The sequence below is a fragment of the Capra hircus genome, chromosome 26 (genome assembly GCF_001704415.2).
Source record: "Capra hircus breed San Clemente chromosome 26, ASM170441v1, whole genome shotgun sequence".
Taxonomy (NCBI): domain Eukaryota; kingdom Metazoa; phylum Chordata; class Mammalia; order Artiodactyla; family Bovidae; genus Capra; species Capra hircus.
In genome coordinates this window covers 32888930-32903803 of record NC_030833.1, presented here as the reverse complement: position 1 = coordinate 32903803, position 14874 = coordinate 32888930, and the positions used below count along the sequence as shown (strand labels likewise).

The window sequence follows — 14874 nt, the reverse complement described above, 5'->3', positions numbered from 1 at the left end:
AATCCGAGATTCTTATTTGTTCTATGGCACCTAGATCCATGCCTGTCATGGAGTAGGTACCTAATAAATATTTATTGGATGAAGTTAGTGTGTAGAACAGACTTGTAAGGTTTGTGGAAGAGCAGGAGGGAGCAGTCCTGATTGCTGTCTCATCTTAGGTGGGTGTTAGGTGGATGGGTGTATCCTAATGAACAGATTTAACTGCAGCCTCAAAGTGGTATTCTGTTCCTGGGACTGGCTTATGTCTCGACCCAGGCCTGGAGAAGCTCTCAGATACCTAGGATATAATTCCCCACTGTTTGGGGGCCTCTTGCAAGGAGATCCTGGGGCTGAAGGTGGAGGACAGGATGAAGCCGCTTACCACAGTCCCAGCCAAGCAGTAACACTTTCCTGTCATTTTGTGTGCGCATCTATGTAGGAGTGGGCTCTTCTCCGAGGCACACATGTTTTTTGCGGCCATTAACTCAAGGGTAGACATGGGGAGGTCTGATAGAGTGTGAGGCCAGAAGGCGGGTGAAGTGGATTCCAGGCCTCTCTACACATTGAATTGACTTGCTGGGAAATTTTTAGAATCATAGAATTTTAGAGCTGAAAAGGAACTTAAAGATTTCTTTAACCTCTTTTCTTTTCCCCAGCCATTAAAAAGAGAATAAAGGTATGTCTACTCCCTGCCAAGTTCACAGAAATATGGTGCAACCTATATAAAAACTGCATGGGCTCCTTTAAGTTTTGAGTATGCTAAGGTCAAGAAATTGTGGACAGGGGACTTCCCTGGCCATCTGGCGACTCTGAGCTTCCACTGCAGGTGGTGTGGGTTTGATTCCTGGTCCGGAAACTAAGATGCCACATTGCTAAGTGTGGCATGGCCAAAAAAAAAAAAAAAAAGAGAAATTGTGGGCAAGGTTAAGTTTGTAAGGGAAGTGGTCAAGGTCAAGTGCATTCAACGGGAGGGGCTATAGTGTCTTTGCCACTTTCTTGAATGGTGCACTTGGGCAAGTCATTTGTTTTTTGCTCAGTTGATCATCTGTTAAAAAAAAGATGATATTTCCAGTTTATTTCAGAGATGCTGTGGGGATAAAACAATCAAACATTGTTTTTAAAATTACTTTCATGGCTAAATGGTCTGCTCAAATGTGAGGTTCTAATCCAGAGTGTCATCTGGCATCCAAGGGAAATGAGGTCTTAGTTCTCTGCTCCTTCCTAGCTGTGTGTGCTACTTTGGACAGGCCTCTTGATCTCTTTGAGCCTCAGTTTCCTCATTTCTACCATGGGATAACTGCTGCCCTGCTCAGCTCCCAGAGACATTGTAAGAATCAAGTGAGATCCTGTATGAAAAGAGACTTTGTGAATGTATGAAGTTCATATTATTCAAAGCTATAGGATTTTTACACACAAAAACCATAGCCAGTGATTTTCCCCAGATCACTGAAGCTTACTCTTTTTTAAAGAGCAAAACTATAAAAGAAATGTTTAAAAACTATTTTTGGATGGGAATCTTTCTGAAACGGATGATACCCTTCTAAGCAAAGTATGCTGAGCATGAATAACCTCCTCTTTGCAACTCAGGGGAGTAGGGTGCGTATCTGTATGTACAAAGCACCTGCTTGGTAGTGGGGAGGGACCACAAAAGCCTCTTTCTCTGAAGAGCCTTTATCTCTGAAAGAAGATAGGGGTGAACTGGTGGCGGGTGGAAGGTAGATTGACAAGGGAGAGCCCCTTACACAGTGGTCTGCCTCAAGGGCCCAAGCACTGTCGGTGTGGGGAGGCTCCCGAATCCTGTTCTGGGCTCTGAAGGAGAAGAGTGAGTCCTGCAGATCAGTTGCTGTGTTCATGACAGTGCGCGGCCCCCAGGTTTCTGAGACGATAGGGCAGTGGGCCCCAAACGATATGGTGGTTCCCAGCTGCTGTGCTTTTGGGGTTCATGTTCCCACCCAGGCTTCTTTGTCTAAGGGATTCTCCAGGCAAGAATACTGAAGTGGGTTGCCTTTCCCTTCTCTGGGGGAATCTTCCCAACACGGGGATCGAACCTGGCAGATTCTTTACCATCTGAGCCATCTGGAAACCCCATAGTAGACGGGCTCAAAGAGAAGCCTGAGGGCCCCTCCAGAGAGGGAAGTCCAGGAGCTTGGGTGGGTAGATTTTGTGACATCTTTTCTGGTCACTCAGAATGTCACTTGCTTCTGGGTTTCTAATAATGTGGTCAGTGGCTGGGATAGGTGAATAGTGGCTTCCGGTTAAGCAGAGCAGTTCTGGGTAGTTATAATTCACGTGGCTCCCAAAGAACATTGATGCTGTCTTCCTCATGGAGTGTTCCCTTTTGCACAGAGATGCAGGACTGTGGTTCAGATGGGAGCACTTGGGATGGGTGAAAGGGAGAGAGTCTTATAGAGACATGGCATCCTGGTGCGTTTGTCAGCTGCTCCAGGCCATGTGCTTTTCTCTAAGCTGTTGGGGGCAAGATCTCCCTGCTTTCTGAGCCCACAGGAATGGGGAACCAAACTCAAGGTGTCCCCACACCTTTAACCAGCCACAGCCCCTCAACTTGTGGCCTTGGTTGCCCTCGGAAAGGGGGACCTGTTGGGAAAAGGGGTGGGGCGTGGTGTGGAGACAGTAGGGGGCGGGGATGGCGCTTCATTGGTGCCTGTTTCCTCTGGGAGGCTGGCACTAGAGCTGAAGCCTAGGCAGCCAGGCCGGTACCAGGCAGCCTGGATCTTAGAGGTGAGCCTGTGGACTTGAAATTCTGTTGTTTTAAGGAGAGGGGCGATTAGCAACATCTCACCTTTGCTGGGTGTGTATCATGTGCTAGCAGCATCAAGTGCAGTTAGTTGGTTAATCCTCACAACCCTCCTATGGGTGGATACTATTATCACCTTTTTACAGAGGAAGAAATTGAGTCTTAGAAAGGTAATGTCCCCTCCCTAAGGCCATTCAACTTGTAAACTGCAGGGCCTGATTTGAGAGCCTGAGCTTCAGCCCCTATATAGTTCAAGATTGGGAGGAAGGGAGCAAGATTTTGTTTTGTTTTGTAAATAAGAGCTTCTTATTGAGCACCTTCAGGCACCCTGCTTACCAGGGTCAGTCAGTCATGCATTTGATTCTTCTCATTTTGCCTATGGGAACATTCCTACCCAACATAAAGGAAAGCCACCACAGTCAGGAATGTAAGTTGATTTCTGGTGGTCACGAGGCGGAGCAGACACAGAACTGGAACTCAGTTTAAGTACTTTGACTTCAAAATTTAGGTGCCCTGAGCTCACTCCATGTGCTGCCACGCCCCGCCCCCCAGTCTGCCCCCACCGGGACATGAATCTGGGAGGGGACTGTGAAGTCTGCAGAGCTCCAGGACTGTGGTCACTCTGCTCGCTGCCCATGGCTTTTGCCTCCTCCCTTTCATTTCCTGAGGGGCCCCATGCATCCATCGAATCTAGTGCTTGGCACACAGTAGGTGCCTAGTAAATGCGTTGAATGTTTTTTGACAGTGGAAGCAGTAGAACCTCAACCATTGTAGTGTTCCTGGAGAAAAACATTAGCAGAATGCAAACAATGTTGTTTCCTCCCTCTCCTCCCAGAAGGAACCTCTACTTCCCAGCACCCAGATGCCAAGGACTTGCAGAAAAGAGTGCCCTAGCTCTGCAGGTTCTGAATTATCCCCAAATTCCCAAGGGAAAAGAGGCAGCAGAGTCACTTTAGCAAAGTGCTTGCTGGATCAGGTGTTACTCTTTGTAATTAATAAGACTAATGATTCCTTGCTATGTTCAGCAGTTTGCCGTTTTCAAAGTGCTTTCTCAAATGTTATGTCTCATTTGATCCTCACAACAATTCTGTTAGGCAGTCAGAGCAGGAATCATTTCTCCAGCTTTATGGATGAGGTTACGGAGACTTGGGATGTTAAGAGCTATCCAAAGTTGTTGACAAATAAATGGCAGAGAGGCAGAAGCCGTGGGACGTAGTGGTTCCTCTGCTGTCTCACTGTGGTGAGGAAGCCTGAGATCAGAGCCTCGTTTTTTGCATCTGTGAAATGGGGACAAGAGTAGACTGCTTAGGTAGTCAGGGATTAAAGGTGATGATGTGTGTATGGAGTGATGACCGCTGTGCTTATGTATAGCAGATGCTTAGCCAATGATGGCAGTGGGTCATTAATGACAGTAACCAAGGCCAAGTTCATTGTTCCTTTGGGGGCTTGTATTCTGCTGACTCTTGTTCAGCTCAGAGTGTTGGGAAGAGCAGAGTGTAGTCTTCTCTACCCCAACATGGGAAGTCTGATTCTGGTGCACCCTCTGGCCCTTCCTCTGCACTGAGTGTATAGCAAGCGCTGACCATGAATTTCTTTTCTTTTTTTAAAATATCTATTTATTTGGCTGTACTGGGTCTTAGTTGCAGCCTGTGGGATCCAGTTCCCTGACCAAGAATTGAACCCCAGTCCCCTGCATTGGAAATGTGGAGTCTTAGCCACTGGACCGCCAGGGAAGTCCCCATGAATATCTTTTGATGTGCAAAATATGAGATCTTTCAAAGAAGGCATTGATGAGATGGAGAGATAACAGGTAATTATCACAGTTGTGACAAATACTTTATTCATTTTGTATCCATTTGCATTCTATTATCCTAGCTCCTCCTGCTCATTAGCTGTGTAACCTGGGCAAGTTATTTTGGATTTGGGAGCCTTACCTTTCTCATCTGTCAAATGGAGATAACAGTACCTATTCCACAGGACTGTCATGAGGATCAAATGAGTTAAAACACATAAAAACCCTCAGAGTGGTAGCTGGGACATGTTAAAATATTCAGTTAATGGTAGTTTTTTTTTATTACTATCACCATGCTTGGCACTGTGTTTAAGCCAGCTGTCCCCAGTCCTCTTCTCCCTCCACCAGTTGAGATATATGGCCAGTGAAGCTCATATACAAAACCTACCTTCTGCTGTGTACCCTGCTTATTTACCATTCTTATAACTCCACTCACTCATTCAGGAAAGCAAAATCGGAAGCAAGTTGCACAAGAGTGATTATTATAGAGGCAGCCTTGAATCTAGCCTCATTTTTTAAAAATGTGAAGCATTTACGGAAACCGAGGACTTCCACTCTTGTAAGTTACAGATCTCTTGAGTTTGCAGCATACTCTTGCTAATTCCAGCAACAACCAGTGGCTACTTTTCTGGCCTCTCTGGAACAGATAGGAACTTGTTGCCAGGTGGGTCAAGGCTCAGGAGTGCCCTCAGGTGCTGTGACCCAGCTTCAGCTTGGCAGAACCTGTCTGGGTCCACTGGGGCTTACTTCCAGGACCCTGGCACCTCCTCCATGAATTTCCAAGAAGGTGGTGATAGGCATCCACAGCAGGCCCACTTTTCCACATTTGGTAAACACCCCCCTGCAACTGGCTTCAAAAGCAGCTGTTCTGTAGTTATTATACCCTGCTGAAGCACAGTAGGTGCTTCATGCACATCTCCAGTCCTCCTGGTAATTCGCCGGGAGTGACACTGTCCTCGTATTAGGGGAGTGGCTCCATGGCATTAACTGTCATGCCCAGGGTCACATGGTGAAACGTGAAGGGATTCAGATGCCAGACTTGTGTTTTCAGTGCTCAGCCCTGCCTTCCTTCTATGCGACACCTGCCTCACCGTCAGTATCAACTGAGGGCTCATGAGGCCCTAAACAGGTATAGCTGGTTTACTGACATCACTGCCGCCCATGACTCTCAAACAGTCCGCTTCTGCCAGTTCTTGCACTGCGTATCCTGAGTATGCCAGAAAGAACACTTTGCAACAGCCTTCATGGGTTTTCCCCTCCTTTCATCTCTCCCTGCCCCCCATACTCCCAGTGTCTGCCTCCGTACCGCGGGATATGGCACATGGCATTGGATTTTTCACTTAGCCAGTGTGTTCTGTTCCCCCCAGATAGACTAAATAGACTGTTGCGTGGCCTGAGCACTTCCTTTCATGAGCGCTCATGGCAGCTCCAGGAACCATCCCTCCCTGGAACCAGTCCTCTGTGCGTGGTAATCTCCATGTGTGGTAGGCACCCTACTGTGGGTTTGACCTCACTGTCTTCAATTTCCCCATCAGCCCCTGGAGGTGGATATAATTACCTCCATTTTACAGACGAGGAAGCTGAGGCTCAGGGAGGTTAAGACCCTTTCCACGAAGGTGCCCGTATCATAACTGCTGTGGGAAACTGCCTCTAAAGAGTCACGCCATCTGCCTTGTCCATGGTGTTTGCGCAGGAAGCATTGCGAAGAGTCCCTTTCTTCTTGGAGTTCACAGTGTGATGGGCTGAATAATATCGAGCTCCTGTGATCTTTTTTTATTTCTCCCAAGCCCATTTCCACGGGCATACCTGGGTGGGCAGATTCATGCCAAGCACACCAAGGAGGCAGGGCGAGCTGAGGGGGCAGCCCCCGGGAGCTGATGATGCCCCGCACGGCCGTGTTTGCACCCCAGGGTGACTGCTCTGTTTGCTCTTCGCCTGTCTTCCTTCTGGCCTCTCGTATCAAGTTCTTGGAGCCCGGAGGTCATCTGGCTCTGGCCCCCGTGTGATATTCCTGTCTGTAGCACAGCGCTAGGCTGGCGGACATGGAGAAGGGAGGCCTTATTTCACTGGAAACCTGCCGCTTTTATGGCTTTTTAAAAGGCCCCAAATGATTTTTGGGAAACATCCACATGCTGTGTGCACTGTTATTTGGTCCTGCTCCCTGAGGAACAGAAGGGGCTAGTCTTAAGAGTCCGCAGGCAGAAGGAAAGCTGCATTGGGCCCTTTAATCTGCAGCTGACCCCTCCTCTCTGAAGCGTAGCTCTGCCCTGCTTTGAGATATGTTCCACGGAAGATCCAGGACCTGGATGTTTAATCCATTGTTGGCCCTCAAGCAAATTTTCCTGAAGCCCCGGACAGAGATGCTCAGTCGGCTCCTTTGGCAGCACCACTCCTTAGGCGTTCAGGGGCCGAGGCCCAGGGGAAACATTCAAGGAGAGACTTCGGCCTGCGAACCCTGCTGCCCTGGTATCTGGCTCACCAGCTGATGCTGGTTTGGATATGAATTGATGGGGACCCCTTTTGTAGTCTGGGTCTGGGGCCTCTGTTTTAGAGGTGAAATGATCCAAAAGCTGTGGGGTGGCCAGGCTTGCTCAGAGTCCACCCTTACCTTTTAGAGGAGAATTGGCATTAATAGGGAATTGAGCTGGAGGAACTGGTTCAGAAAGGGCAAGCCACTGATCTGTGGCCTGTCCTGCCACAGTCAGAAGTGGTAGAGCTAGTTAGTACCTGACCCAGGCAACCTGACTCTTATTTCCCATGTCTTTTCTGTACGTGTGTGCCCAGTCGTGTCTGACTGTCTCTAAACCCATTCTGTACATCCTGCCTCCTTCCTGTGTCCACGTGTTATATATGTGTGTCTCATCGCTCATGGTGGCTTACAATCCGGGGAATGGAGTGAAGACAAATAGAGGTGTGATACAGTTTCAGGCAAGATAATGTGTAGACAAGTGGTAAATCATGCCGTGTAGACAAGCAGAGACAAAGGCAATATGTAGACATTTTAGAAAGAGCTGAGGTTGGATAGGGCAGGGTAAGTGAGGAGAGATTACTGAAGGGTTAGTGATCTGAGTAAGGGGTTCAGGTTAGAGAGAAGCAAGCAATACAGTTTTCTTTGTCATAAAAGTAGGATGTGGTTAGCTAATAAATGTGGACAATATCATCAAGTCCAAAGAAGAAAATCTCTTTCATATTCCCACCACCCAGAGTCCCCATTCCTGTTTGGTATTTATTTTTCTAGCCTTTCTTTCTGTTTTTCAGGCAATAGAATCAAATCGGCTGTGTACACCAAGGTCAGGGGAAGGTCTCGAATAGTAGATGGGGAGTTTAGGTCAGAGAGAACCTTTGCTGGTTCCTTCCGCAGGGGTGCAATGAACGAAGTGGTTCAGGAAGAGGGACCCAACACCTGCGAGCAGAGCCTGGGGCGAAGCAGGGGCTCCTCCACCACGGACCTGGGTCTCAAAGTCCATCCCCCACTGCACAAGAGTCGCAGGTTTACTCCTCCCTGCACCGCCCAGGGTCAAAGGAAAGATTTTGTCTCTAGCTGTGTCAACAGCTTGCTCCCCCGCCACCCCCACTCCCGCATCCCACAGACTCTCTTTCCTATTTACTATCCGGTGTCTCCAGCAGAGTTCTCCTCCCCTGGTGTTGGGGACACACGGCCGATTTTGCCACACCACAAAGCTTTGCTGCTGCCTGAGGTCATTTCAGGGGAGAAACTAAATATAGCGGAGGAGTAGCATCAGGACAACTCCATATTGTTCGGGCCGTTTAGCATTGCCCTTCCTCCGACAGACAGGGTCGCCTGGGACTCAGCGCCCATCTCCTGGACTCTGCCCTGTGTCTTCAGTTCTCTCTCTGTGTTCCCCAGCCGGGGCTCCCTTACACAGGACTGGGGTTCTGGCTCCAAAGCCCAAGAGAAGCTTTAAAGGACTTGCCTAGGGGAAGGGGCAGCAGGGAGAGTCCAGGCCCGGGGTTCTCCGCCAGCTCAGCCACTTGGCACCTGTGTGGTCTTATGCCTTTGAGTCGCTGGCTCTTCATCTGAATGATAGACCAGTCGATCTGAAACAGGAATTCTGCACTGTTGTGTTAAGCCCCTGGAACCCTTTCAGATGCACACTCACAAGGTAGCCTGATGTGTACAACCAAATGGGCATTTGCGCTGGTAGAGGCTGGGGAGACTGGAGCCCCAAGAGGCTCCATCGGAGTCTCAGGGTCCTGCAGGTGCAGTTTGAAAACAACTAGGTGAAGTGACCCTGTGAGGTTTCTTCCAGCCTTAGGATTCAAGGGTCTGACCTTACGATGGCCTGTGGCATAAATGACCCATCAGTAGGGGTAGAAACTTTGTGACCTCTTGGAGTCCTTGATGGTCATCTTCATAAGGGTAGGAGTGGCACAGGGACGGAAATCTCGGGGCAGAGGTTTCTGTAGTGGGGGCCGCCCCCAGGGGAACACAGTGTGCAGATCAGTTGGATGTGCTGGCCCACACTCTCACAGGCTGTTTTCCCCTGGCCTGCTCCTGCTTGCCTTTCCTTTGAATGCTGGTTTGTCCCAAAGATGAGATGAAAGTGAGGATATAATGCACTTCAGGCAAGGAAAATGCATTTAACTCAAGTTGCCTGGGGCCAAGTTACATATTTGATATGTGCAGTATTTGTAGAGCATGATGGCGCCTCTGGCAGAAATCAGGAAGCCAGATCTGGGGCCTGTTTTCTTCATTGAGCAAGTTTGTTTGTCAAGCACCTGCTTTGTATTCCTGGAGAAGCTTAGGGGAGATCCCGGCTTTATTAGGACCCCTCGATTTCGAGTAACAGAAACCAGCTGCATCTAACTTCAGCACAAGAGGTGATTAATTACAGGGTCTCAGGGATGTGCAGGAGCCCACAGCGCAGTTGCAGCCTGGCCTTCAGCAGAGATTGGAAAAACCTTGTTAGATCTCCCTCCTCCTCTCAACTCTGCTGCCCTGTGGGCTTCCTCCTTACCTTGGCAGCCAGGCTTTCTCCTTCCTCAGCCCACACGGCCACAAATGTTCCTACTACAGCTCCAGCCACACCCAGAGGGGCTCAGCTCACCCAGCCCCATTCCAGACTCGCAGGGAAGCGGGTCTGATGGGCCCAACTTGGTGCACTCAGCTCCAGCTAGGAGGTGGGCTCACATACAACAAAACCCGTCTAGTGGTGCCACTTTGGACCCTGTGCCGATTGGAGGCAGCTCCAGCAGAAGGGCGCTGGTGAGCCACACAGACAACTCCTAAGCCCTCAGCCAGGAGCTCCAGGCCCAGGGCGGGAACAGGTGTACAGGGAACGCCTGCTTGCCACACAGGGAGACAAGAAAAGAAGCGACCCTTGGCAGGGGATGTTGTACACGGCTCCTCCAGTTGGGGCTGTCTGATGGAGGTGACGGGGCTCCCAGGCTGGGGTCAGCAGTGGTCCCCACAGAGCTGGGGCCCCTCCGCGTCAGCTTAGGAGCAGAGGGTTTGTTGGCAGGATTACAGCGAAGCAGCTGGCCTCATGGGAGCCAGGACCGGAGAGTAGTCAGGGATGGAGGCGACTCTGTCTTTGAGCGGCCAGTGACCTCTTGACTTGTGTCTGAGCATTTGCTCCTGGCTCCCTCTCTATAGACTCAGCTTTCTCTTCTTGTTGGCTGTTCCACGACCGACCACACCAGTGCCAAGTTCTCGCAGCCAGTTTTCTGGGTGCAGGGACCACCCAGGTACAGACAGCAGCAGCTGGGGGACCTGATTCTGCAGCCTGTGTGGCTGAGTCTTTCAGGACTCTGGGCAGGGCAGGTGCTAAGAAAGGGTCTCTTCATCTCTCCTGCAGTCAGGGGAGTGCTTGTGGACACAGGTGAGGGGAGCCTGAAGATGGAAGAGAGAAGGGGGCTCAGGAAGGGAGACCAGCCTGAGCTGAAGCAAGGGTGTACGGAGGGGCTGGAGGCAGGTGTGTGCTTCAGGGAGGGGGCAACAAGAGGCAAGGCCTGAAAGGCACCTTGCGAGCCAAGCTGTGGGCCAGGGGTGTGGAGGTGATGGGGAGCCACTGGGAGCATGTGGCTAGGTGGATGCCAGGGACTTGAAAGGGTACTCTGGACTCAAAAGCTGAGAAGGAGAGCTGGGGCAAGGCCGAAGCCAGTGAGGCTGGATAGGGGTAGGAGGGGAAAGCTCTGCACTGATGTCTTGGGAGTGGAAGCCCCTTTGAAGAAGGAATCCACAAGGTCGGGTGACAGGTTAACCAAAGGAGAATGAGGGCCAGAGGTGTGGGAGACAGGGGTGGGAGCATCAGGGAGGGCCTGGCGACACCGGGGACTTGGGGAAGTTCGTCAAAGCAGAGAGACCGTCAGCCTTGCAGAGCAGAGGGCTGCTATACCGCTTGTTGTTTTAAGTTGGGAGAACTGAGTCAGTGTGGAAAGGGAAGTAAGTCCCAGGCTAAAGAAAGAAGACTTCTGGAGAATGGGTCCTGTGCCCACCAGCTCTGCTTCTCAGAAACTGTGATCCTGCCTGAGTCACTCAGCTTCCTCATCTTCAAAATGGGAACAGTATCTGCCCAGTCCTCTGCTAGCCATGTGGGGAGGGTCAAAGGTCACATACAGGACAGTGCTCCGTCACAGGAAAAGCTTGTGCAGCTGCAGGCAGCCTTGTTACCGTGGCTGCTGGTGTGCCTGCCTGCATGCTGACCCCTCTGCCGGGTCAGGGAGCCTTCCTTCCCGAGGCCACCCCTGACTCTCGGCTGACCTCGCTGCTGATGCCCTGTCACCTGGGGTCACGTTGAGATCAGCACCCTTCTGGAACCAGAGCCTGGGGGTACCCAGAGGGCCAAATAGGTGTAAGATCAGTCCCCCTCGTTGACGACAAGCGTTCCCCTGGTGGGTGCTGGGTATGTGGAGCCCAGTGGGCAGGACTGAGGCTGAGCTGGCCCTCCAGGAGAAAGTGAAGAGGCAGTTGGGGAAGGACCAGATGTGCGCTGGCTTGCCCATCTGCATTTCAGAGTGGAGCTGGAAGGTGCTTTTTCCCCCGTGTGGGCCTCCTTGGCCTGTTCCCCACAGAGAACTATGGAGCACTTGAGTCAAAGTTCCCAGGAAAGGGGGAAATGATGAAACCCGCATCCTGTTTTGCCACCGGCCTCGGGAAGGGGACCCAGGTGGGGATAGTAGACGGTGGCAGGGGCAGAAGTTCCGGTGAAACCCTGGGGCCTGCAGAGTTGGGGGAGCAGAGACTTGAGGAGGGGACCCGGGGTCAGGGAGAGCCGAGTGTGTGGCCCTCCTTCCCATCCTGTCCCTGCCTGGCTCCGCGTCGTAGCATCCAGCAGCCTGGGAGCCTACTCCGTCCTCTCCGCCGCCCCTTCCTCAGGATGTGGCCTGGCTTTCCCTGGGTGCCCACGTCCTGGCTTCCTGCCAGTTCACCTGCAGCTTCCTGTCTCTGGAAAGGCCGCCTTCCTCTGCCCACCTGCCTTTGGTTTGGGTCTTCCTCTGGTGCTTTCTCTTCTTCCCCCTCCAGCTCCTTCGGCCGTTTCTGTCTGTTTCCCTCCCATGGAGCCTCTGCTCCCTGCTGCCAACTCCTTTCCAAGCCCGGGCCCCGAGGAGTATTACTTTTCCTCAATCACAGCAGCTGTGCATTTCGCTGGCTTACCCAGCTGTTCTTGTCCTTGACCGCAGAGGTCATGTCATCTGTTACGATAAATAGAAAATGAGAATGAGAGGGTTGCCTGGTGCCTCTGGGCTGCCCTTCCAGCTCCCTTCCTGCAGTCCTACCGGGAAAACAGTGATAGTAACAAAAATAATAAGGTTAATGCTTATATTAATCCTTTGCATTTTCACTTATTGTTTTTCAGATGCTGTGCTAAATATTTTACATGTGTTATTTACAGTTAATCTTTACAACAACCCAGAGATATAGGTTTTATTGTCATCCTCTCACTGTTGAGGGGGACTGAGGCTTGAGAGGTTACGTAAATTGTCTGACATTACCTGTGAGTCCATGGCAGAATGAGACTGGAACTCGTGTGTGTCTGACTCCCACGGCAGTCTCCTAACTGCGGTGATGTATCTGCCTGCCCCGGAGGAGAAGTTGCCACAGGGCCAACATCCCCTCAGCCCACAAAAGCTTCAAGTTCACCGTTCTACCAGTTGCCCGTTGGAACTAATAACTGCCCAGATAAGGAACCCTCGTGGTGTCCTTCTCAGAGCTGTGCTTTCTTTCTTCTCTTTTCTCTGTACCTGAAACAATCAGAGACCTTCCGATGGCTGCTGCTGTTAAGTCACTTCAGTCGTGTCCGACTCTGTGCGACCCCATAGACGGCAGCCCACCAGGCTCCCCCTCCCTGGGATTCTCCAGGCAAGAACACTAGAGGGGGTTGCCATTTCCTTCTCCAATGCATGAAAGTGAAAAGTGAAAGTGAAAAGTGAAAGTGAAGTAGCTCAGTCGTGTCAGACTCTTAGTGACGCCATGGACTGCAGCCTTCCAGGCTCCTCCATCCATGGGATTTTCCAGGCAAGAGTACTGGAGTGGGGTGCCATTGCCTTCTCCGCTTCAGATGGCAGGGGTCATAGTATTTCTCTTTGCTGTGGACTCCCCCTGTACCAGCGTTCCATTTTACAGATGGGAAAGTGCCTCCTAGTCTTAAGAACTTCGTTTAACGTTATCCTGACAAAGGAGCTCCAGAACTTGAAATCGTAGTCTCATCTCTTCACAGGCATCTGGTACCCTTCCCACTGAGTCACGGTGCCATTCTGTTCTGAGTGTGCTGGAAATATGCCCCAGAGGTTGCCTCTTCCACACATTCCGTATTGACTTGGGGTATGTCTGCTCTTTGCAGTCAGCCCGCTGTTTTCTCTTATCTGTGAGTATTGAATGTCACTGGGAGAGAGATGGAACGAAATCTCTGGGGACTGGGACATATAGGAAGTTTGAAAGAGTGTCTTCAGTATCATAATCACATCTTAGGTTTGGAAAAATATGTCGTTTCTAAAATGCAAGCTATCAAAGGTAGAGTTTGGCAAAAAAGTCTTGCCTAATGTTACAGTAATTCCCAAGTGGGGCATGATACAGTTATGTGTGTGTGTGTGTGTGTGTGTGTGTGTGTGTGTAAGTCTGTATTTATCAAAAGAGATGTGTGCTTAAAAAAGCTGGGAAATGTGGTTTCCCAGTAAGAGACTATTATCCTATGGCCCTACAGGTGTTTTCTGGAGTGGCCTGCGGATGCCTTACACTCTGTGGGGGCATCTTGCCTGCTTTGTCTCAGCTGGACCAAATTCTCTTGGGGCTCTGGGCAGCCTACCTCATGGCTTTGTCGTGTGCCAAATGAAGGTCATGTCTAGGGTAGAGGCACCATCCTGGAGTTGAAAGCTAATCTGAAGCATATACGTTTGTAAAGCTAAGGTGTGCGCTGTTTCTGTGTGCCTGGCCCCGGCTTGGTCCTGGGTATGCAGCTGAACAAAACCGGCATGGTCCTGCCCTCATAGAACCCGCAGAGAAGTGGAGAGAGAGTTTATACCCAAATCATCCAAATGCATACTACAAAGGAGAGAAGAGGGCACTGGGAGAGCATCATGGGGTAGGGGGGTGGGTTATTTGGGGGTGGAGGGTCAAAATCACTTTCTTGACAGAGATACCTAAACTAACCGTGAAGGCTGAGACTGAGGGAGCCGTGTTTGTCTCATGTGGCCCCACTCCAGCCAGGGCTACTTGCTGGCCTGTGAGACACCTTTTGGATGAATGAGAAAAAGATGCCTGTTCTGTCCCTAGCCTTCCTGCTAGAGCCCACTGCTGATGCCTGAACATGAACTAGGTTTCAGCCTCTCCTGGCCCCAGGTCCTGGCCCTTATGTGCTGATACAACCCAAAGTAGGGTGAGGGCGAGGAGGGTTACCCAAGCCAGATAGAAGGAACTGCACAGGTGGAGGCCCTTGGACAGCAAAGGGCTTGAGGCCTTCCAAAAAGGGGAAGAAGCATCAGAAGAAGCAAGTCACCACCTCAGCTTTTCTCCCCCCATATGGACGTATTTTCCCTTCCAAGGAGGAAGGAGAGAGGCTGTGTCAGGGGCATTGTCCAGAGCTGTGAGGCTGTCCAACAAGCCCTTGGAGTCTGGCTTCCATGGGGCCATAGTTAGTGAGTGTCTGCTCTGACCTTCTTCCCAGAACAGATGTCCCTTCCACAGGGTCCTGCTGCTGCTGCTGCTAAGTCTCTTCAGTCGTGCCCGACTCTGTGCGACCCTATAGACGGCAGCCCACCAGGCTCCCCCATCCCTGGGATTCTCCAGGCGAGAACACTGGAGTGGGTTGCCATTTCCTTCTCCAATGCATGAAAATGAAAAGTGAAAGTGAAGTTGCTCAGTCGTGTCCGACTCTTCGCGACCCCATGG

General features: G+C 50.9%; 1 protein-coding gene across 2 annotated transcripts in view; it reads left to right on the top strand.

The window, feature by feature from the left end:
- Nucleotides 1–14874, top strand: part of UBTD1 (ubiquitin domain containing 1) — a 50283-nt gene that overhangs the window by 5665 nt on the left and 29744 nt on the right. The window lies entirely within an intron of this gene.